A 22982-nucleotide genomic window follows, 5' to 3' on the forward strand; every position below is an offset into this window, starting at 1 on the left:
AGTTGTTGAAGAGGCTTTCATTTCCCCACTGTATATCCATGGATCCTTTATGTATATTAATTGGCCATATAGGTGTGGGTTTATATCTGGGCTCTCTATTCTGTTCCATTGATCTATGGGTCTGTTCTTGTGCCAGTACCAAATTGTTTTGATTACTGTGGCTTTGTACTAGAGCTTGAAGTTGGGGAGAGTAATCCCACCAGCTTCGTTTTTCCTTCTCAGGATTGCTTTGGTTATTCAGGGTCTTTGGTGGTTCCATATGAATTTTAGAACTATTTGTTCTAGTTTGTTGAAGAATACTGTTGATATTTTAATAGGGATTGCATTGAATCTGTAAATTGCTTTAGGCAGTATGGCCATTTTGACAATATTAATTCATCCTATCCATGAGCATGGGATGGGATATATTTCCACTTATTGGTGTCTTCTTTAATTTCTCTCATGAGTGTCTTGTAGTATTCAGGGTATAGGTCTTTCACCTCTGTGGTTAGGTTTATTCCTAGGTGTTTTATTCTTTTTGATGAATTGTAAATGGAGTTATTTTCCCAATTTTTCTTTCGGCTAGTTCATTGTTAGTATATAGGAATGCAACAGATTTCTTTTTATTTTGTATCCTGCAACTTTGCTAAATTCAGTTATTAATTCTAGTAGTTTTGGGGTGGATTCTTTAGGGTTTTTATGTACAATATCATGTCATCTGCAAACAGAGTCAGTTTAACTTCTTCCTGACCAATCTGGATGCCTTTTATTTCTTTGTGTTGTTTGATTGCCATGGCTTGAATAAAAGTGGGGAGAGTGGGCATCTTTGTCTTGTTCCCAATCTTAGAGGAAAAGCTTTCAGCCTTTTGCTGTTAGGTATGATGCTGGCTGTGGGTTTGTTTGTTATGGCTTTATTATGTTGAGGTACTTGTCCTCTATACCCATTTTCTTGAGAGTTTTTGTCATGAATGGATGTTGAATTTTGTCAAATGCTTTCAGCACCTATTGAGTAGATAATGTGTTTTTTGTCCTTCTTTTTGTTGATATAATGTATGATGTTGATGGATTTGATGGATTTTCAAATATTGTACCATCCTTGCATCCCTGGAGTAAATCCCACTTGATTGCGATGGATGATCCTTTTGATGTATTTTTGAATTCAATTTGCTAATATTTTGTTGAGGATTTTTGCATTCATATTCACTAGGGATATTGGTCTGTAATTTTCTTTTATTGTGGTGTCTTTGTCTGGTTTTCATATTAGAGTGATGTTGGCCTCATAGAATGAGTTTGGAAGTATTCCCTCCTCTTCTATTTTTTGGAAAACTTTAATGAGGATGGGTATTAGATCTTCTCTAAATGTTTGATAAAATTCAGTGGTGAAGCCATCTGGTCCAGGGGTTTTGTTCTTAGGGACTTTTTTGACTATCAGTTCAAATTAATTGCTGGTAATTGGTCTGTTCAGATTTTCTGTTTCTTCCTGGGTCAGTCTTAGAAGGTTGTATTTTCTAGAAAGTTGTCCATTTCTTCTAGGTTATCCAATTTGTTAGCATATAATTTTTCATAGTATTCTCTAATCATTCTCTATATTTCCATGGTGTGTGTAGTGATTTTTCCTTTCTCATTTTTGATTCTGTTTGTGTGTGTAGACTCTCTTTTTTTCTTGATAAGTTTGTCTTGGGGTTTATCTATTTTGTGTATTTTCTCAAAGAACCAGCTCCTGGTTTCATTGATTCTATTATTTTATTCTTCTCAATTGTATTTATTTTTGCTCTGATCTTTATTATGTCTGTCCTTCTACTGAGGTTTCTTCTGAGAAGTCTGATGATAGCCTGATGGGCTTTCTATTGAATGTGATCTCTTTTCTCTCTGGCTGCTTTTAATACTCTGTCCTTGTCCTTGACCTTTGCCATTTTAATACATCTTAGTGTTGTCTTCCTTGGGTGGCTTGTGTTGGGAGATCTGTATATTTCCATGGCCTGAGAGACTATTTCCTTCCCAAGATTGGGGAAGTTTTCAGCAATTATTTCCTCAGAGAGACTTTCTATCCCTTTTTCTCTCTCTTCTTCTTCTGGTACCCTTATAATGTGAATATTATTCCATTTTGATTGGTCACACAGTTCTTTTACCATTCCTTCATTTCTAGACAACCCTTTTTCTCTCTGTGCCTCAGCTTCTTTGTTTACCTGTTCTCTAATTTCTATTTCATTTACCGTCTCCTCTACCTCATCTAATCTACCTTTAAATACCTCCACTGTATGTTTCATTTCAGATACTGTATTTTTCAAAGTTTCTCTCTCTTTCTTGAAGTTCTCCCTGGGATCTTGAATATTTTTATGTAGCTCTTTGAGCATGTTTATGATTTTTATTTTGAAATCTGTATCAAGGACATTGGTGATTTTGATTTCACTGAGCCCTCTTTCTGGTGTTTGTTGGATTCTTGTTTGTACCAAATTTTTGGCATTTCATATTTCTAGTGATTCCTATGGAACTTTGTGTAGGTGGTGCCCTCTAGTGCCCAGAACTACTCTCTGGAGCTGCCAAGCACCTGTAGCAATGGTGGGGATCACAGGCAGGCAGCACTGGCTCCTGCTGGGAAGAAAGAGCTCTTTCTTGGTTCCTGGCTGTAGTTCTTGCCTCTACTGCCAGGTCCAGTGGGCAGAGTGTGCAGGGAGTAGCCTCTGCATTATGCTTCTGTAACTGCTGTAGGCATGGCCACCCTCTGTGGGCAGCAGGTGTGTAGACCAGTGCCTGTTGGGAGGAGGGAGCGGCAGGCTGCATATTGCAGTGGGTGACCTTGGTGCTGCACTACCAGCCAAGGGGATGTAGCACCTGAAGCTCCCTGAAAGTTCCAAACCTGCTGAGCTGAGTGTGCCAGGAGATTTTGTGCACCTATCCTTTCTCCTGAGCAGCAAACTCTGTGTAACCTTTGCCCCTCTAGCACCCCTCTGGCTGTTGGGAAGTGTTTCAAACTGCCTGCCTTTCTTTTGTCCTGGAGCAGCCTGTTACGAGTACTTATTCTCCACAAGTGGCTGGAATCTCAATCTCTGTGACTATTCCACCTGTCTTTGCTTTCCAATCCCTCTAATTTCCAGAGCACCATGTAATGTGGATTCGTGCTCCTGGGGCAGATCTCCAGGGCTGGGTGTTCAGCAGTCCTGGGCTTCTGCTCTCTCTCTGCTCCTTTTCTCTTTCTCCTGCCTGTGAGCTGGGGTTGGCGGAGGGCCCGGGTCCCGCTGGATCACCGCTTTGCTACTTTATCCTTTTCTGTAAGGTCTTCGCTTTTCCCCAGATGAAGGCAGTCTGTTCTGAAGTCTTCAAGTCACTCTTTTATGATTAGTATTATTTGCTATATTTTTGTGTTATATGTAGTTTTTGGAGGAAACTTCTTCTACTGCCATCTTTTCCCCATCTTCAAGGAAGACATGTTTTATAGAAGCCCCCACTGATGTCCTTTTTTGGTACCATCTGTGAAGTGGGGTCATCATAGCTTCTGCCTTACAGTTGTTGAAATCACCAATGGTCTCAGGAGAGAGCTTGGCATATGGTTGGAGTTCAGTAATGGCAGTTACTCAGGAAGCCATCAGTCTATTAATTAAGGTGCCTCCAATATAAAATTCATGAGACTTAACAGGGTCATGTTGTATTTAATTAACAAAACACTTGGTAAGCAAATCTAAATTAATAGTACAAACAAGAGTAAACAGTAGGAATACTACAACATCTTAAGGGAAAATGAACATGCAATGAAACATGAAATCAGGGCCCTATGGGTTATTTTTCAATGCTGATCAGGTTCATCTGAATTATAGTAGCTACTGTATTTGACAGAAAAATCATATAACTTTCCAAAATTTCATAATTCAAACTTTAGCACAGTGTTAAGTTCCCCTAAATAAGCACTGAGGAGGTGGAGCTGATCTGAGTCCTTAATGGATTATTTTTTTGAAAAAAAGAGATGTGAGGCTCCATAAAGAGGGGAATCTGCCTCAGTCAAACTCAGCCCAACCCAGCACCTGCCAGTTCTTCCAGAAAAACTTCTCCTCTTGTACATGAAACGTTAGATTTGAGAACAGTAAAAAGGTAGCAAGAAAGTGTCTGTCTACCCTAGAGTTGAAACCATGTGCCAGCCTGTCCTCACACAAGAATAAGTCCTGTGTTTTTTCATGGCTTACCTTTGGCTGTGCTTTTCATCCTAAAGACAATTCAGGTCCATAGCATGGGGCGCAGGAGGCCTCTGAGGATAGAAGAGGTTCTGTGCTCTCTGGGAAAGGCTCAGTGCATTTTCTGTGGACATAGACAATGGGCAAGATAAATACCAAGGATCTTCCATACTTGTTTGTTAGGCCAGGAGTGCTGCCGGCCTGACCATGACCCCTGCCAGGATCCCACAGGGTGGACCGTGTGGACCCCAAACCCCCTTGCAATTGAACTAAGGTTGGGCATAAGCCACAGAGCAGGCCCCTGAGATGGAAGGGGTCTCCAGAGGCAGGGAGGAAAGGCTCCCAGATAAACCAGTCTTTCCAGGAGAAAGCCTTTCCTGGGTGAAGGAAGGCAACCCCTACCCACCAGCTTCATGTTTGGGTGGCTAACATCTGAGGCGTTGATGTTCCAAAGCACTTATTTCACAGCCACTGAGGGAAAGCCAACAGAAATGCAGCAGAGACATGGCTCAAAGTCTCTGATGTCGTCCAGCTGCTGAAAGCCCTGGAATCCTCCCTCTGCAGGCTGCTCCTCCTGTGAGGAATTAAAAACCCTTTATTACAGCACTCTCAGTTGGTACTCTGATAGCTGTAATGGGACAAAAATGGAACTGCTACAAATACACAATTTTCTGGTTAGATTCTGATTTCTGCAGAGGCTCCAGGCTCAAGTCCAGGTCTCTCTAGGTTAAAATGGGTTATTAGCCAATGTTCGAGCTCTTAAAGATTTCTGTCTTCAAAATGAAATTTTTATCTTTGTTATAATGGAAGGGATTGAAAGAGAATTGAGAAGGAAATCAAATTTCTCACTCTGTGATTCTGTGTTCTGTCTGGGGATCACCTAAAATCCCACTGTACACCACCCATGGGAAGTCCTTACATTTTAGGAAACACTGCTTTAATATATAGTGAATGGAATCAATACTGTTTATTTTACCAAGGGTATGTAACATATTTAGGTTAAAACAAAGTTTTCAGAAGGTTTGAGCTATTGCTTTACTCACCATGACTTCAATACATTCTAGTTTTGGTAATTATGAAACACACACAGACAGAAAAGCTCATGGATTCCGCTGGCATTTTAGTGCCAAATTTCAAGTCAAGAAAGCAATATATTGTTAACCATGACCTTGATCATCTCAGATCATTTTTAGAAATGAAAGTGGCCACTACCAACTACAGTCAGTGAGAAATGCCAGCCAGCAAACATTAAGGAAGGATGAAATGAAAAATACTAGTTAATGAGCAAGTCCATCAAAATGGAAGATTTTGTTGTGCATTTACTTTGAGTTAGCAGGGTGGTATCAGGGGAAAGAAACTTCTGACAAAGAGGTCGTATTTCCATTGATTTTGCCTGAGAAGTTAACCTGGACACTGCTTTCAGTTTTCTCCAGGAAATCCTGGAGTGTTCTGGTACGTTCCTGTGGCTCCTACATTTTTACCACTCATCCTGAAAATTTCCTAATTTTTAGCATTTTATGCCACCTTGATGACTTTTGCCTTGTGTCCCATAATGTTTGCCACAACACAACACATAATAATATTAATGTTATTGCTTAAAATTATCTTCAAACATGCTTATTTAACTTAAGTACATATATTTCAAAAGGAAATGACATCCGCACTACAAATGGAAAACCACTGTCACTTACTGTAAGGAGAAGACAATTACAAATTAAAAAGAACACAGACAAACCATTGTTGAGATGCTACTGTCTGCTCAAGGCTTGGAATCTGAGCCCTGCTTCCTCCTAGTCAGAAAGAGAGGTTAATAAATGTCAGATTGATGTTAAAGACACAGGAGCAGTAAACTGAGACTGTTGTAATTAGCACAGCCCAGTGATCATCAAGAGGGCGCTTTGTTTGTTACTGTGCCATTAAATATCACTTACACTTCATTTACAAACCATCTGGCTCATCATGTGAAACCCCAAGAGTTTGCACATCCCACTTTGTTTCTGACATTGATGGATGTTTACTGTGGACCTGTCATCATTTTTCTAAAACAATCACGTAATCTAGGCCAGTGATTGGTGTAGAATGGGGCATGGATCCCTATTCTGGCCACTAAGAGACCCAGAGAGGCCCTCTGAGAAATACTCTTCCTTAATTAAAATAAAATGTAATGTACGAAGACCCTTCTTTGTACTCTTTCCCCAGCCTACACTATGCACTATGGAACTTGATGTCTAAGTTGGAACTGTGAGGACTTGACATCAGGAGCTATGGTAGCCGCCGTGTTGCTATGAGATACACACCTCAATATGCTGATGATGGAAGACTGGGACACTGAAAAAGCCTTGGACTTTGTTGACATATCCAGGATTCTGAACCAATACTGAACTCCCCTCCAGATATCTACTGAGTAATTTACCAAGTAACCTATGACTAAAGGAACTGTTTGTGGAGTCATTGGTTGGCTACTCAGCTGAATGTGTAAAGAGTAGTAAACCGTCTCTTGTTCACGGATACCCGCCATGATTATCCTGTGATGATACATATCACCAGCATGAGTTTCTTCCCTTAATCAATTCAAATTCCAACTATCCTTCCTGCTCAGGATTTGACTCCAAGAAGCAGAAGCATTCTATGGGTTAGAATTTTGGGGGAAGGTGACTCTGATAAAACAAAAATGATTATATATCATTTACATATATGTGATCTTTTACCATGTCACATTAATAAGGGTTTGGGTTTGGTGAGGAAATAGAATCATCTATAAGTTTTACAGGAATAAGAAACTTCAAATAATAAATAGATCTTATACACAGGTAAGATTTGGGTTGATAGAAACTTCTGGAGGAAGCAGCTGGATGATCAAAGAAAACATCTCTGATATTCTGAATTTCTCCTACAGTACTGGGTAGGCAGGGCTTGTGAAGAATTCCAGCAAGCTGCTGTGAGCAGGGGGAAAACTGTGCAGCCACCCTGTCGGCCCAGCACGGCCTCCCAGCAGCAGGGACTTCTGCTCCTCTTCTGCCTACCAGCTCTCTCCTGAGTCCCCCTTTCTTCAAACTCTAAACAGTAGCTGCAGAGGGAACGGCACAGGAAATGTGCTTCCCAGTCTGAGAGGATGATGGTGGTGGGCTGAGCTGCCAACAGGAAATGCAGCACAGATGTGTATGTACCACGGGAAAAATAATCAAATCAAATAAAAATAAATTTGGAATTACATTTCATTCATTTATTCATAAACTGTTTAATGATCACTTACTTTATAATCATCATGGTCTTAAGAGTGTGCAAACCAGACACTTTCCTTGCTGTGATTGTGGTTATCACTGATTCTCTCTGCTCTTATGGCAAAGTTGACGGTGCCTTTTACTTGTGTGGCGAATAGAGAACAGAATCTTTTGATAGCTGTTTTCTGTAAAGAAAGCCTATTTTGCTCCATTTACATGCAGAATTCTATCTGACCTCAGGCGAAATGGGAGCTTGGAAAGGGGTGGGGTATAAAAAGTTTCAGAAGAAAAGAACGAACACCTAAGCCCTTTGTAGTTCCTGGTAGCTCCTTTTCTCCTTTTCCAAGAAGCAGGCTTCAGCACCACGAGTTTCTTCCCAGCCCCTGGCATGGCTCCCAGTGCGACCAGGGTGCTAGGTGGTCAGGTCCCCTTCAGTGCTTATGGGTTAAAGGTGAGGAAGTTTGGAAACTGATGATCACATGTGACTTTTTCCCTTTATTTCAGCCTCCGTTTTCACTGTGGATACAGCCGTCTTGATGCCCGAGGCTGTTTGATCTGACGAATACGTTCTGGGAGCAGATGCCCCATTAGGCTGGGTTTCTGCTCCAGAAAAGATTGTGGGAGAAAGTGGTTTCCCCCCATTTTCAAGAAGAGAGGCAGTAACTCCACTCCCTACTCTGCTCTGTGCGAATGGAGAGCAGGAAAACTAAAAGAGAAGGAAGCGATCTCAGTTCTGGGGCAGAGCTTCCAAATTGTTCTGATAGTTTTACAGTTTGACTTCAGGCACTGCTGCAGCAAAGCCCTGCATTTATGTCCAAATTAAACTGACCGAGAGGAGGCTGCTGGAGCCAGCGATTTCTGTGCCGTAAATGGAGGATTGTCCCAGTGAATTTCAGATTCTTAAAGGTTTTTACTTGAGTGGAGTCAGGGCACAGAGAAGTGGGGGAGGAACATATTAGGGAAGAAGCGACCTAAATGAGAATAGCTGAGGATAGGAGGCTCCTGCCATTTATGGGGTTAGTTACAGAACTTCACACCAGCTATAAGATTTGTTCTGTGGCTGTGCTGACTGCTGAAATGAGAAGGCAGGCAAGGGGGTGCTCAGAGATTGCTCTTTTTTCTTTCATCTTCCTAGGGTGCAAGGAAGATTCTACCAAGGCAGGAAGACAAATTATGATCGTTCTCGTTTAATACAGGAAGCAGAAGCAAGGTTATGAGTCAGAGGTATTCCGGCCTCAGAACAGTAAGTCTATTGATTGAATCAAATGTGTTCAACTCCTGCAGCAAGACATCCCATCTGCGTAAAATAATTGTGACTGTCAACAGCAAATGGGAGAGTGTGCAGCACATAGCTGCCAGGGGCAGGGCATGGGCAGAGCTGGGGTCATGTGTGACTGGTGAAACAGATGTCCCAAATGCCTGAATTTGTGGACTTTGATTATCTTGGGCTTAGGTGTGGAGATCGATAGATTGACACACAACAGACAGCTCGTGGATATTGTGTGGTTGTTCCAAAGTCCCCAAGTTAGAATTTCACGTAGACTTTAAGGCTGGAATGCCAGCTATAGAATCCAAGAGTGTGGCTGGGGGCTATTTTGGGACCATTTGCTGAACCTTAAAAGTACTAATCACTGAGGTTTCTCTCCACACCCACAGAGCTGCAGAGGGGGCCTCTGGAGTGGAGCCCTCCCACATCTGTTTGACCACATTCATTCAAATTGTATAGACCCAGATGGCCTATGAGTTGCAGTTAAATCAGAATTTTGCCCAAGAGAAGAGATAAAGAGGAAAATGCGCTTAGGTAATTGGCATAAATAACATAGTCGGCTTCTGGAAGTCACAAAGAATGGCAATGGGGATGTGAAAATGTCAGCAAAGTTTGTTGTTTTTTCAGAGGCTGGTGTTAAGGGAGTCAGCGACCACTCAGGAGTCTGCACAAAAATGGGCAATAAGCCACACTCTCCAAGGGAACGTCACTGAGCTTCCTCTGTTCCTCTAATGTCCAGACTAAAGCTGAGTCTCTCTAGCTTTCTCTCTTGGCCTGCTGGCTCCATTTCTTTCCGCGGGCATTTACCAAATCACTACACCCAGAAGCTGCAAAATGAAGATCCTGCTAAACTGTAAAGCCAGGGAACCTATGAGCCCTCTCTGTATGGGCAGAGCTGCAAGACAATTAATGCTGTCATGGTATTAGAATCTGAGGCCCCATGTCCTCCTGCTCAGGTACAGGTCAATTGCTTCTCCCCAGGGGGTTCGCCAGGGCCATCACAGGACTGCACTCTCCTTCCCTTCCCATCAATCCCTGTGGACGGCTGGGGACAGAAGGGCCAATCTCTGGCTTGGTTGCTATCAGCTGAAAAAGTGACACAGGTGGGAAGGTGAGTCCTTGGGGAAGACTCCACGGTGATGACGGACAGCATTTCCTGACTTCTTCCCCGTGGCTGACTTCAATTGTCCTCCCCGACATCCTACCCACAATCTTAACCGTGGTAGTCATGGTGGCACTGGTGTTCTTCACCGAACAGCGCCAGGAGCTTTTCTGTAAGAGCTTTATGTCTGCGGCTCATTTTACCTTCACAAAAGCCATGTGTGGTTATCACTAACATACGGGTGGGCAAGAAGGAAAGGACTCCCAAGCCACAGGGACAGTGGGCAGCCGAGGCGGGACTCTGACGCTCTGTCCTCATGCTTTCAGACCCAAAGTGCACCCACTCCCCACTGCACTACAGGAAGGACAGCAGCCGCCACGCTTTCAGAGCTGCGCTGGCCGGGTGAGGCCCGTGTTCAGCTTGTGGCCCAGTTTCTTCATTCTTTGCTCTTGGTCCATTTTTCTGTAAAGGAGGAATCGATGAGGTGGACGTAGGGCAGTCCCTGGCACATAGTCAGATGTGTATTGTTATTACTACAATTGTTGCTGCTATCATCATATTTATTATCGGCTTTTCTGTGTTCCTGCCCCCAAGTTGTTCAAATGTCACCTTCTCAGGAAAGCATTTCCTGTCGATTTTATATAAAATTTAAATCCCCACCCACAAAAATCTCTATGCCCCTTCTGGCTCTGTCTCTAGTTGTGTTCATCTGATGGACAACATATTTTACTCCTCATTAGCTTTCCTGTCTTCCTTCTTGCCAATGAAACCCCACAAAGGTGGGGCTGCTGTCTGCTCTGCTCCCTGCTACCTCCGCCTGCCCAGAGCAGGCCCCACACAGAGGGCATGCTCAGCCAATGGTCAGCTATAGGCCACACATGATCCCAGGCCCTGTCATGTTGTCCCCTGTTCCCCTCAACAGTGGGCCTGCACCAGGTTTTGCCCAAGAGGCACCTCTTCAGCAAGATGGACTTTGGGGGAGCCACTCAGTCTCCAAGAAACTCCTCCTTTCACATGGCAAAAGATCCCAGGTCCCAGTGGGCATCTCTTTGCTGCATTCAGCTGTCTGCAAATGGGCTGTTTTACAACCAACTATTAATCTTGCTGTCCACTTCCCAGAGCTGTTAGAGGAAAATGCCTTGAGCAGCAAGATTTCTCGACCTTTAGAGTTCCAGGATCACAGTTAATTCAAGTGACAACTTCATGACATTTTGTCTGGATGACATTACACTGGTTTCCAGGAGCAAGGTGGTGGTGGTAAGCTAGTGAAATAAGCAGTGTGTGCATTGGAGCCTCAGAAGGAGACTTCCCAGACTCAGGGAGCCTTGGCATCATGGGCGAAGTGGGGCAGCAGGGCTGTGGGGTGTATGCTTGGTGCCCCATCCAGCTGCAGAGTGGGGCACCCATACCCCCCTGGTGACAGCCGAGGATGGGTGTGGCAGATCCCCTCGATCTTCTTGAGGACCTTAGGAGTGACAAGGTAGAGCCACCCTCAAGGTTATTTCACAGAGCCTGTGGCTGAGAGTGTGGAGCTGCCCAGGCAACAGAGCAGAGAGCCTTTGTCTGCCCACCAAGCATGGTTTTATCATTTTTTTCCCCACTTTTCCCCACTGAGGCCTTGGGCCATTAGCAGTTAATCAATGGTCTCTGCCTCTGAAGCAAATGGTGTCCTGTTATTGGTCTTCCTGGAAAACTTTCCTTTCTGATTTCACCTCGGTTCCCTGCTCTGTGAAATGGCTGTCACGGCACGGACTCCACAGGCTGAGTGTATTGGTGATTAGGGCGCTGAGAGCACCGTCTGGGAGGTAGCACATGTTTGAGGAGTCTGGGCGCTCACTGCCACAATTATCCAGGTTTTTCATGCTGTCACCCCCTTTGCTCTGTTGGTTTTTCTGCTGCCCCGTGGCTTTGGGGACGGTGGTGCAAACTAAGCTCCTATCTTGAATAGGGGATGGAATTTCAAGGAGAGAGAATCTGATTGTCCTGGAATAGGTCCAGTTTGCTTCTCGAAATGTCATCTGTGATGGGTAATGAGGTCACAGTGTAGTGCATCCAGGGAGGGCCCCTCAGGACCTGGGCAGAGCTGACTCTCTGAAATGCAGGAAGGGATGGGCAGAGGGCAGTATGTGGGTCAGGAAGTGGCCTGTAAGCAGCATGGCAGATCTTATACAGCCCTTAAACTGAGTTGGCCATGGATTTGACAGTTTCCCAAAGTCCATGCAGCCTTATTTGGTATTTCTTGCTTTGTACTTTTTAAAAAATCTGTCATTTTTAAAAAACCTTGCCTATTGAGAAAGTGCACACTAACAAAGAACAGAATAAGCAGCCCCCATTTGCACCAGATAGATTTAATCCTTCATGCAATTCTGATTTTATTTTCCTGTTTAATGCCCAGCAACAAATTCTGTAAAATGCAGACACAGACCTCCAATAATGCGTTTTCCCATTTTCCAGACATGGCCAATTCTGCAGAGTGGAGAGAGAATAAACACCAGTTTGGATGGAACCTTGTAAGGCTAACAGCTGCCAATTTTACTTTGTCCTGGAGCTAAATGATATTTCAACAATTTACTCAAATGTAGTTATCCCCAAATAACACTATATTTGGTACATCTAAGCTTAGCAGGGCAGAAAACAGGGAACTTACTACACTGACCTCAACCTAATGGTGTGGGCACCACAGTCACTGTGCCCTGAACTCTGGAATGATCCTGGCTTCTCACTGGAGGTCACAGTGGATCCTTTGACCTGAAGATGTAGAAAGTGTGGGCCAGAGGTTTCCATCCCAAGTGCTTGGCAATATATGTACATATGTATTTCTGATAATAGCTATATCTATATAGAATATACATAAAATTATAACAGATACTTCAATGAAGTATATTTTATATAATTTATGTATTTTTAGTATTTTAATATATAATATATTTTATTTTATTTATATATTATAAGCATAATATATGCATTATATATTTGTTATAATATATGCCATATTGTATTATAAATTATGATACATAAAATTTATATGTATATAAATTATATATATCTATAATGTATTTCTGGTAATTTCTAAAAGGGGCACATGTTTAAGCTTACAGACCCTCAGCTACTCTTTACTTCAACAAAGAAATACAAGCTCCACTCCTTTTCTGGAAACAGTTGGCCTTCTTGGTCTAGCCCTTGTTTACCCACTTCGGAAAGGAGACGTGGGAGAAAAGAAACCTCACTATTCTTTAACTCTATTTCACATAATAAAAGCAAAACTATAGCATTAGGCAGAACTGGAACTCCCCTCGTCCTCAGGAGAGGCAGAGGTGGAGCCCCAAGGGACTTGGGTAAACTGGGGACCACTTGCCCCTTCTAAACAGGAAGCAGGAGCTCACTGCCCCTAACACTGTTCTGGTTGAACCCTTTCTCACCCCATCCGGGTGTCTGCATACACCTGGAAGGGCTGCCTTCTAGGCACTTCTGACTGTGCCCCCCTTGTTGCAGAGTGCAGTCCGCACCATCCTCTGTCTGGCCTGTCCCCAGGAGTGTCAGGACAGCCATGGGTGTTCCTGTCCTTTCTTCCTACCCTTCTTTACATCTTTATGGTAAGTGTCATTATCACTTCCTTTGTGATCTCTCTGCCTTGCCCCTGAGAGCCCGTGTCACCTACAGGTCATGTCCTCCAGCTGGCTACTCTTTTTGCATCCAGGGTCTGGACAGGGGTGACGACTGTGAGGAGGAAGGTGGGATCGGGGGGTGGGAGGGGGTGAGCCTCAGCTGCCTCTCCACAGGTAGATCAGTGTAGGAGATTAATGACAACCGGAGTCTGCGGTTTCTGCATTGTAAAGGATCCAGTCTTATAAACGTCATTAACTTACATGTGTGACATTTTAACATTTTTTTCAACCTTTTAAGATACTTTTGTTTCCTAAAATGTAGTGAGAGATTTGTATCCGGATGACCTGAAAGAGAACAGTTTTGAACTAGAAATTTCATCCACAAGGAGCTTGTGGGTTGACCTTTCGGGAGAGGGTTCAGTTATGGAGATATTGTCACAACCTTTCCCGGGACCTGCAGGGAACACTCTGAGCTCACAGGCCTGCTGTCCCTGGAAGAAATGTATTGAGACTCATACATATTTATAGCAAGTAACACATTAGAGTAAATGTCAGCTTTTTTCTCTCCTGTTAACTTAACATGAGGAAAAGTAAATGACCCATAAAGAAAAAGAAATGATTTTTTCTACCATGAAAGCCCTTAAATATGCAAACATTTAGATACCTACTAGAGCAGGTCATAAAGTGAGTCTGGTGCGTTTTCTTGACTGAGGTTTTACAAGGTTTTATAAGGGTTTGGTTGGTATATGGTGTTCAGTATTTTATTCTATTGCATTCTGAGACCTGCTTATTGGGTGATTCATACTACACAGAATTGACATCTCCATAAATATTTGATGTGTGTTGGGGTAAAGCCTGAACACTGATAGTTTTCAACTCATACTAACTATACTAGACGACAGTGATTATTGTTTTAAAGGTGCCTGGACATTTTGAGGATTGAAGCTTCAAATCAAAATTCAGGACATAGTGCTTGCCTATGGGTCATTTTATCTGTTATTCAGGTCTGCCCTGTGTTAGTTAAAAATAATGCTAGCTGTAGACACAGATATGCCCACAGATACACAGATACCCCATCCCAGTGGCTTAATCCAGACAGAACCCTTGTCCTGGAGATGTAGGATATTCTGCTCTGCAGAGTTACACAGGGACCCAATCCACTGTCATCTCTGGCTCTGTCATCCTGAGGGCCTGAGAGTCCTTTACAGGGGTTGTGCATCCTGCCAACTGGTGGGAGAGAATGAGATGTTTGCATGGGAGGAGTCTAGGGGCCAAGTCTAAAAGTAGACACGTGACTGGTGCTTCCACTGGACAGAACCTACTCACATGACATCACTAAACTGCAAAGGATGCTGGGAGATGCAGGAGGAAATGGAATTACACTATAGTAACCACGTGCCAGTTTTATTCCAGTTCCAAGGGTACATCTTGACAGGATTGCCTGTTGTGAACTGACATCCCAGCACAGAAACCCTAAAATCACATCCCCAGGTTCTGTGGTCCAGAGGTACGGGCAGGTGACCACATTCCTGCTTCTCAGGGCACACCTGAGGGAGGTGCTGCTGAGCAAGCAGAGCAGAGCATCTGTGCTGTGGCTATAGATGGTGTGTACCTGTCTAGAGAGGTGGGTGGCTGCAGTGCGTGTCTGGGGCCAGGAGTGGTGCCGGGAGCTTTCCCATGGTGACAGAGCCAGTAGGTGTCCCTTAGCAAGACCACTTTCTGAAGTAGCCCGGGGCTCTCCCTGGAAGCTCAGCCTGGAGTCCCTCCCTTCCTCAGCTCCAATTGCTCTTTGAGCCTTTTCACACCCATTAAGAAGTCCTTCCCGCTTGAACAAGGGCAAACCTTGTTTTCTGCATCTGTGAATGCTGTTTTTTTTAACCCATCTTGGTTTTGGGGGGGAACAAAAGAGCAAAAAAAATACATAGTCTTTAGAAGCTGAAACATGAAGGCTTTGGCCAACAAAGGGGGTTTATCTGAACAGTTTTTTTGCTTTATTAGTTAATATTTGATGGTTATGGGATTTCATCCAATATTTTGATATCTGCTTTTTCTTGAACACAAGAAGTTATGGCACATTTGAGAGAATGTAGAAAGGACTTCCTGAGGAACACACGTTTGATAATTCATTGATCCCCCCAGAAAGCATGTGTCAGGTGACCCAGTATTCCCAGTGATAGTGGTGCTGGTCTACAGAGGTGAGCAAGGTTAAGGGGACAGACTGGATGGCATTCCCTATCCTGGCCAGAGATTGCCAACTACTGGGTTTCTTGCATTTGCAAGCCCTTAATTGCCTCAAACTTCTTAACATCTTTATGATGTCATTATCACTTCCTTTCAACCCAATGGGTAGAAGAGGCACAGAGAAGTCAGCGACTTCTCTAATGTCACACAGCTAGTCAGGGGAAGAATGGGGATTGAAACTCAGCAGTTCCCACTCCAGAATCCTGGTCCTAGCCATTATGAGGATCTGCCCCTCCATCCAGGGGTGTTCAAATCTCTTTGTGCATTAATATCGTCAGCCAAATGTTTTAAAACGTGAGTTAAATGGATGGACATTGAAAACAGGATGCAGTGATAGAAGCCAGACACAAAATGCCACATACTGTATGATTCCATTTGTATGAAATGTCCAGATTGTGAAATTATTTAGAAGAGTTATTATTTAATAACAGTTCCAACCAATGTCTGCCGAGATTATGTTTTTGGCAATTTTCACTTTATGATTTTGTTTGGGACCCTCTTAATATAATGAGGGAAAGAGAGGAGGAAAAATAGTTTCCCTTATTAATTTAAATAATTGCACCTCCTTGTACAGAGTTGTCTGTGACTCTGTGGGAGGCCTTGTCCGTGACTCTGCAGGAGGCAGAAGGGCAGCCTTCATCTGCCTCAGTGAGAGGGTGGGTGGGCTCCCGGGCTCCCAAGGGATTTCCTGAGTCCTCGCTGCAGGTGTCAGATGGGAAGGAGGCTCCTGTAGTCCTCCTTGGGAAAGACAGAATATAGGAGGAGCTCCAGATGCCTCTTCCAGGTTGGCTGGATTCTGTGTGGTGGGGAGAAATGAAGAGGGCTCCAGGCCCAGGCTGGAGGGTAGGAAGGGGACACCTTGCTTATGGGATGGTGACCAGTTCAGTTTAGATAGAGTCCAGAGAGGACTGGAGGTGAGGTGGGGCTGCAGGCTTTCACAGTCAGACTCCAGGCCAAGCAGGTTTGCAATGTCCCAGGAGAGGACACAGGGGTGACAGTAGAGGGTAAGGGCACAGGCTCCTGGGACTCTGGGTGTTGGCCTTTCTGGTCATTGCTGGGGAACATGTCTGTACTGTGAGTTTTCTTTTGCCTGTTGGCTTTGATGGTAATACCTGTATCTCAAGATAATCAGCCCGAATGCCTCTCCAGGGACCTTCTGAAGCAAAGGGGTGGAGAATATAGGGGTGACAGGATAAGGAACACGGGTTTCCATGACTTTAAGTCAACTCTGTGAAACGTCAAAATAAAACTTTGCCAAGAGAGTCTTTTTAAGGGCTTCCCTACAGTGTCTGGAAGTGGGCAGGGAGTATTTCTACCTACTCTGACCATCGTTCTATTTCATAATTTCTAGTAATATGCTATTTTTTAAGATTCTTGTGTAGAATGTTACGTCAAAAGCAATTCCCATTATACGTGAATATTTCTCAGTGTCTTACCTGCAGAATGTCTTGGGATTTTAGCCTTATTACTTTAGTTTTACATGATTAATTTGATATCTTGATATTCAACACGACACATTCTTTGAAGTTGTTTTGAAATTGATTCCATCAGGTATAGTACAGGTAATGGTCCTGAGCCACTTGTGTGAGAAGAGGTTTTGGGATTTCACTTTCTTACCTCTGAGTTGATGGTACCTTGATGAATGGCCAAAACTCCATGTGAGCAGGGCAATTTCATGGATGAGAGATGATTGGAACCATAAGAAATCAGAAACAGTAAATGTTTCCACATGTCATGAAGGGCTTTAACCATTTTTCAGATGAAAAATCTAAACTTTTGTATGAAAATGTGGAAAAGGAAAAACATGGCATGAATCACTGCATTTTTAAAAATCATAATTGGGCATTTACACTGGCTGGTCAGAGTTTGAATTTAAGCCAGGGTTCCTAAGAAAAGAGGAAAATGCAAAGAGCAAACATAAAAGTAAACATATATATATATATACACATACATGTGTATATATATATAATTATGTATATATATATTTTCTGCCTTGCCTTGCTAGATGTCATGTATAGATACACATATACATAGATGTGTGTATATATATATATATACATACATAATATATATATAATATATATAATATAATTATAATATATAATTATATATATAATATATAATATAATATATGTGTATATTATGTATGTATATATATTTTCTGCCCTGACCTGCTAGATGTAAGATTCCTTATGACTTTCATTCTGCAAAAATATTCACGTCAATCAAGGAGCATGCAGCACCGTGCTCCTGCAATTTAGTGAAACAGAGGCAGAAGGCTACTTAGAACATGCATTTTCTGTCTAAAAGATACATTCATTGAATGGATTTTTTATGCCAAAAAATGATAATTAATCCTTAGATCTCAGCACACAAATACCACATGCTGATTATTATCCAGAGATAAGTGAGAAGCGTTTATGTTTTCCTGGACAGAATCAGCCTAATGGAAATAGCCTTGGCCAGTGACTAAGTGGACCCCTACCCCCTCTACCTAGACCGTGGCCTGCCTACACTTCTCCCAGTGGCTGGTTAAGCTCACTCCCCGTCAGTCACCTCCTGGAGAATGATACATCTGCCAAAGGGTGGATTTTTTATATATCTCCAAGTTTTACACTAACTGAGTTCATAATTTATTGGAAAAACTGAAAGGAGATACAAGAAGAAAGTTTTCTATCTCCCACTCCCCACTCTCTTCTTCCCACCCCTACTTTTTTTCAGTGTTGGCTCAAGAGAGAGAAAGAAAGAGACAAACAAAAAGGGAAACTTTAACTTTAAATCTGGATAATTTACTCCTATGAATTATAAAGCAGCATCTTCCTTAATTGTACATTCACTGTTTGTATTTTCTGAAGTCACTCATTGTTTCACTCCCCTGGCTTTGTCCTTTCTCTAAAGCTATAACCTTCATTTCATTTTCCCAAAAGTTACCCTTTGTACTTTATTAGAAACTCTCATTTTATCTTAATTCTACAGTGATTGCCTTCTTATTTCCTTTAGAAACAAAAAAAGGAGTTAGGAGATAAAACCCGATGAAGTGCTGATGAAACCTCACACAAAGAGATTCAATGCTACGGTCTGGAAGATTGGGGTAAAGTGTGAGAGGAAGTAGCCCACAGAATGCAGAGGTGCCCAGGGTTGGTGGTGTTTGCAATGTGCAAACATCTGGGTACTTGTAAATATCATCACTCTGGGATGGTAAATTGAGAGCAGCCATCTGGATGTCTGGCTAAACTTTTCATTTTTTAGGTGGATTTTTAAGACTGCTGTACTGGAACTTTCAACGTTTCTTCTTATTCTTCCAGTTTTTAATAGCAGCAAGGCATGATACAATGCATTCAATAGTTCCTCTGTTGCACCAGACAATAAAATCTGCAGCGCGCTGGGCGAGTCAATGTCTCAGTGGTGTAATTATATGTAGCTAGCACAAGTACCTAAAAGTATCATCACGTGTTAAGAATATTCATTAAGAGAATGTAACCAATTGAAATGTGCCGCCGTTTCAATCATCCTGCATTGGCATTTCACCATTTCAAAAACTGGAATCATTTGGACCTCCATCAAACGTTGATGCGCCTGATCCCATAAGAAAGCTGCTGGTGGTCGGATGCAATAATGGGAGGGTCAGCGGGGCTCAGTGCTGGGAAGTGGGGTAAAACTGGCATGTTCAGTGTTCATTTGTGTTCATAATCCTGTGTTTATAACCACACATTGCCAAAGGAAAGTCCACAAACAAGCACCGAGCCCTGGCAGCCCCATCAGCTCTTGAGCAAAGCCTTTCTTTGCCGTCCTGGGGCGGCCACCTTTTCCACCAGGTAGAGAGGATGACGGCCCAGGCACATGTCACCTGCCATGTGCACAGGTAGGTAAGTGGCACAGAGCATGGATGGTCAATGGCAAGCACAGTGGCCATGGCCCAGCACTTGCCCACTGACATGGTAGCCACAGCCCACGGCCTTGGTAGTCGGTACTGACCCAACCTGACCTTTATTCCACGGGGCACTAAGCTGCATTCAAGAACTAACATGCTGAGTGAGATCCATTGTAATCAGACAGATGGCTGTGCCTCCCATTTTGAGGCTATTTCAAAATAAGTAAGATGTTGACCCCAGCAGCTTTCAACAGATGGTTCAAACATGGGCTGGTGAGTGGTGGTATCACTTTGAGGTGTTTTCAAATGACATGATTTTCCAGGTCTAAAGAATCAATTGGACAGACTTGCTTCTGTACATGAAGCAGGACTGGATGTGGTTATGAAGATAAAATATTTTTCTTCTGAAAGGGGGTATTAAGATTAGCATGCATAATGGGGGGAGGTGGGAGAAAGGAGAGGGCTGTACAACACAGAGAAGACAAGTAGTGATTCTACAACATTTTGTTATGCTGATGGACAGTAACTGTAAAGGGGCTTATAGGGGGCACCTGGTATAGGGGAGAGCCTAGTAAACATAATATTCTTCATGTAAGTGCAGATTAATGATAACAAAAAAAGAAAAAAGAAAGAAAGAAGAGGGGGATTACTCCCTGATAGGATAAAACTAACTGTAAATCAATTATTAATATCCTTAATTTTGATCACTTAAAGGGTGTCAGATGATAGGCTATGGAGGTACATTTTTCTGATAATATTCCTTTATCTTATTAAAAAAAAGCAGTTCCTGTGTGGTGACCTCCAATGAGCTCTACACAATGGTGTAAAGGGCATATCAAAGTGTGGGCAAAGGGTCTGTTTGTGGTTATACAGAGGATCAAAGCCTAATTTGGCTACCCAGAAAATGAACTAAGATATAATATGAAGAACTTCCAACATCAGCACTCTCTGGAAGACTCATACCAGAAGATGATCATCAAAAAACCTCAACAAAGATCCAGGCACTGCTACAGCTGTAGCTGCATTCATCCCACTGGTTCCTGGACTTGCCATTGGAATGAAGAAGGAGATATCTAAGCTGGCCTGTGCGTACAGTAAAACAACAAATTTGACTGGATCTATACTGTTGGAACTCAACCAAGAATTAGGAGAAGTGCAAGTTGTAGCGCTCCAAAATCTTACAACTACAGACTATCTACTGTTAAAAGAACATATGGGATGTGAACAGTTCCTAGGAATGGGTTGTTTTAATTTATCTGATTTCTCTCAGATTGTTCAAGTACAGTTGGACAATATCCATCATATCATAGATAAATTTTCACAAATGCCTAGGATGCCTAACTGGTTTTCTTGGTTTCACTGGAGATGGCTGCTAATTATAGATCTGCTTTGGTTATGTAACTGTATTCCTATTATGTTAATGTGTGTGCACAATTTAGTAAGTAGTTTAAAACCTATACATGCTTAAGTTACTCTATAAGAAGATATGTCAAAGAAATAATCAATCTTCCCATGTTTTCTTCCGCCTGCTACTTCTATAGCTTTTCTTCTTCCTTCCTAATTACAACCCTTAAATAGAATTTGTGCCTCATATCGAATTTACCAAGTATCATAATTCCTCCAAGTGGTAAAGATACCTCAAGACAAATGCTGGGCATAGAAGCCACAGGGCATAAATCTGCAAAGAAGTAAAAAGCTAACCTTTTCAAACAGTATGGCTTCTCTCTCACTTACCAACTTTACATCTCCCTGTATGGCCCCGGAAGATGACTGGTTAGCCAGAGATGGGTAAGATTCCTCAAGGGAGGAACAACCTAAGACAGGCACAGTCGCAGGGGGGCCATCAGGTGAGAAATTGGGGATCAACAGAGGTGAGGCTCAGAACCTCACCCCCCCCCCCTGTTTTGAGAGAAATCTTCTGCATCCGTGGATGTTTTAATGCCCTTGTCTAGCTTGGATTAACACATAGTCAGTCTACAGGCACACACCTGATCATCTACATTTGCTCTCTTACAACACTAAACTATGTTTTCTACCTTTATCTTGCATCTACCTACCACTTCAGCATTTTATTTAAAATAATAATAATAATAATAAAGGGAGAAATGTGGGATCCACATATAAATCAAGTATAAAAATCAAATGAGTATTCATATTTGACCTGATTGTTTATAGTTCATAGTGCGTGATCAAAACCAAAAGTTTCTGTGATGAATGCCCTTGTACTGTTCACCATGTAAGAACTTATTCACTATGTAAGAATTTGTTCACCATGGAAGAACTTGTTCGTTATGCTTCAGAAGATTGGAGACTGTTGAGAATTAGGGTTGGGGTGGATTAATGATTGTGCATTGAGCATTGACTCCCCTGTACTGAATTTTATTGTTGTTAACAACCATTTGATCAATAAATATGAGAGATGCCTTCTCAAAAAAAAAATTTTTTTTTCTTCTGAAATTCTGTAGATTCAATTCCTGAATAACAGTGTTTCTCTAAACAAAATGTGTGAAGTCAGTGTTCTGTTTTCCGAAGTGAGATATTTGTTTCAGTCAAGGATTTTCTAATAAAATACTTGTCACATTCTTTGAAGCTTATATAAACGTTTTCCTTTCACAGTCAAATACCATGCTGATGTTCCCACATCCCTTCTAGGATGTTACATGTCCCATGCACGGATGGCACATCCATGAATGGCATGGGGGCTGCAGCATGTCCTCCCCACCCCTGTCACTGCTCCTCATCCCCCTGCCGGGTGCGTTAGATAGGAAGGAGAGATGGACGCCGGTGCCTCCCGTTCATTCCCAAGACACGTACAGAAATGTTATGAACTCATATATTTCCCAGAGCTTCCAATTCGCCTGCTTGTATATACAAAATAAATTTATAGATTTTATCCAAACGTTATTTATTTGTGTAAGTTACATTGTCACCAACCACCCCAGAACGCAAGTGAATAGTTTTGCTGAATTAAGCTGTGTGGCTTCTCCCCCTGGCTTTCTGTGACTTCATTACACATTTCAGTTATTTCTCTAAACTCTATCCTCCACCCCCCAGGGAGTATTGTTAATTATTTTCTGTATCAAATCTATTGTCTGCAGCCCTGAGGCACTGGGAAACAGTGCCCAGAAATTAGCATGACTGAAACCTGGGACTAGAGAAAAAAATACTTCATATTCAAGCAAACCATTCCCTTTGACAGAAACAAGCACCTTGTCGCATTTTAAGTCAATACTAATTATGAATAATGGATTATTTGCAAGAAAGCAAATACAAAAGTAGGCTCTGGGCTTCAATCTAGGTTTGAGTGAATTCATGGCAGATTTGATATATACCATTTTTTTAAAGTCTCTTAATTTGTCAGTGCTCCAGGTCGCAAAATATTTAGTAGACCAAGTAATATCAAAGCTAATGAAATAGATTATCTCTTTAGGAAATATTAGTATCCATTGGATGTGTAACTCTGAGTCTACTTGGGAATCTCTCCTTAATATGGGTATGGTGTTGGCTGTTTTATTCTTTATTCCTGTAGCATT

This window comes from Manis javanica, chromosome 15 (genome assembly GCF_040802235.1).
Source record: "Manis javanica isolate MJ-LG chromosome 15, MJ_LKY, whole genome shotgun sequence".
NCBI lineage: Eukaryota > Metazoa > Chordata > Mammalia > Pholidota > Manidae > Manis > Manis javanica.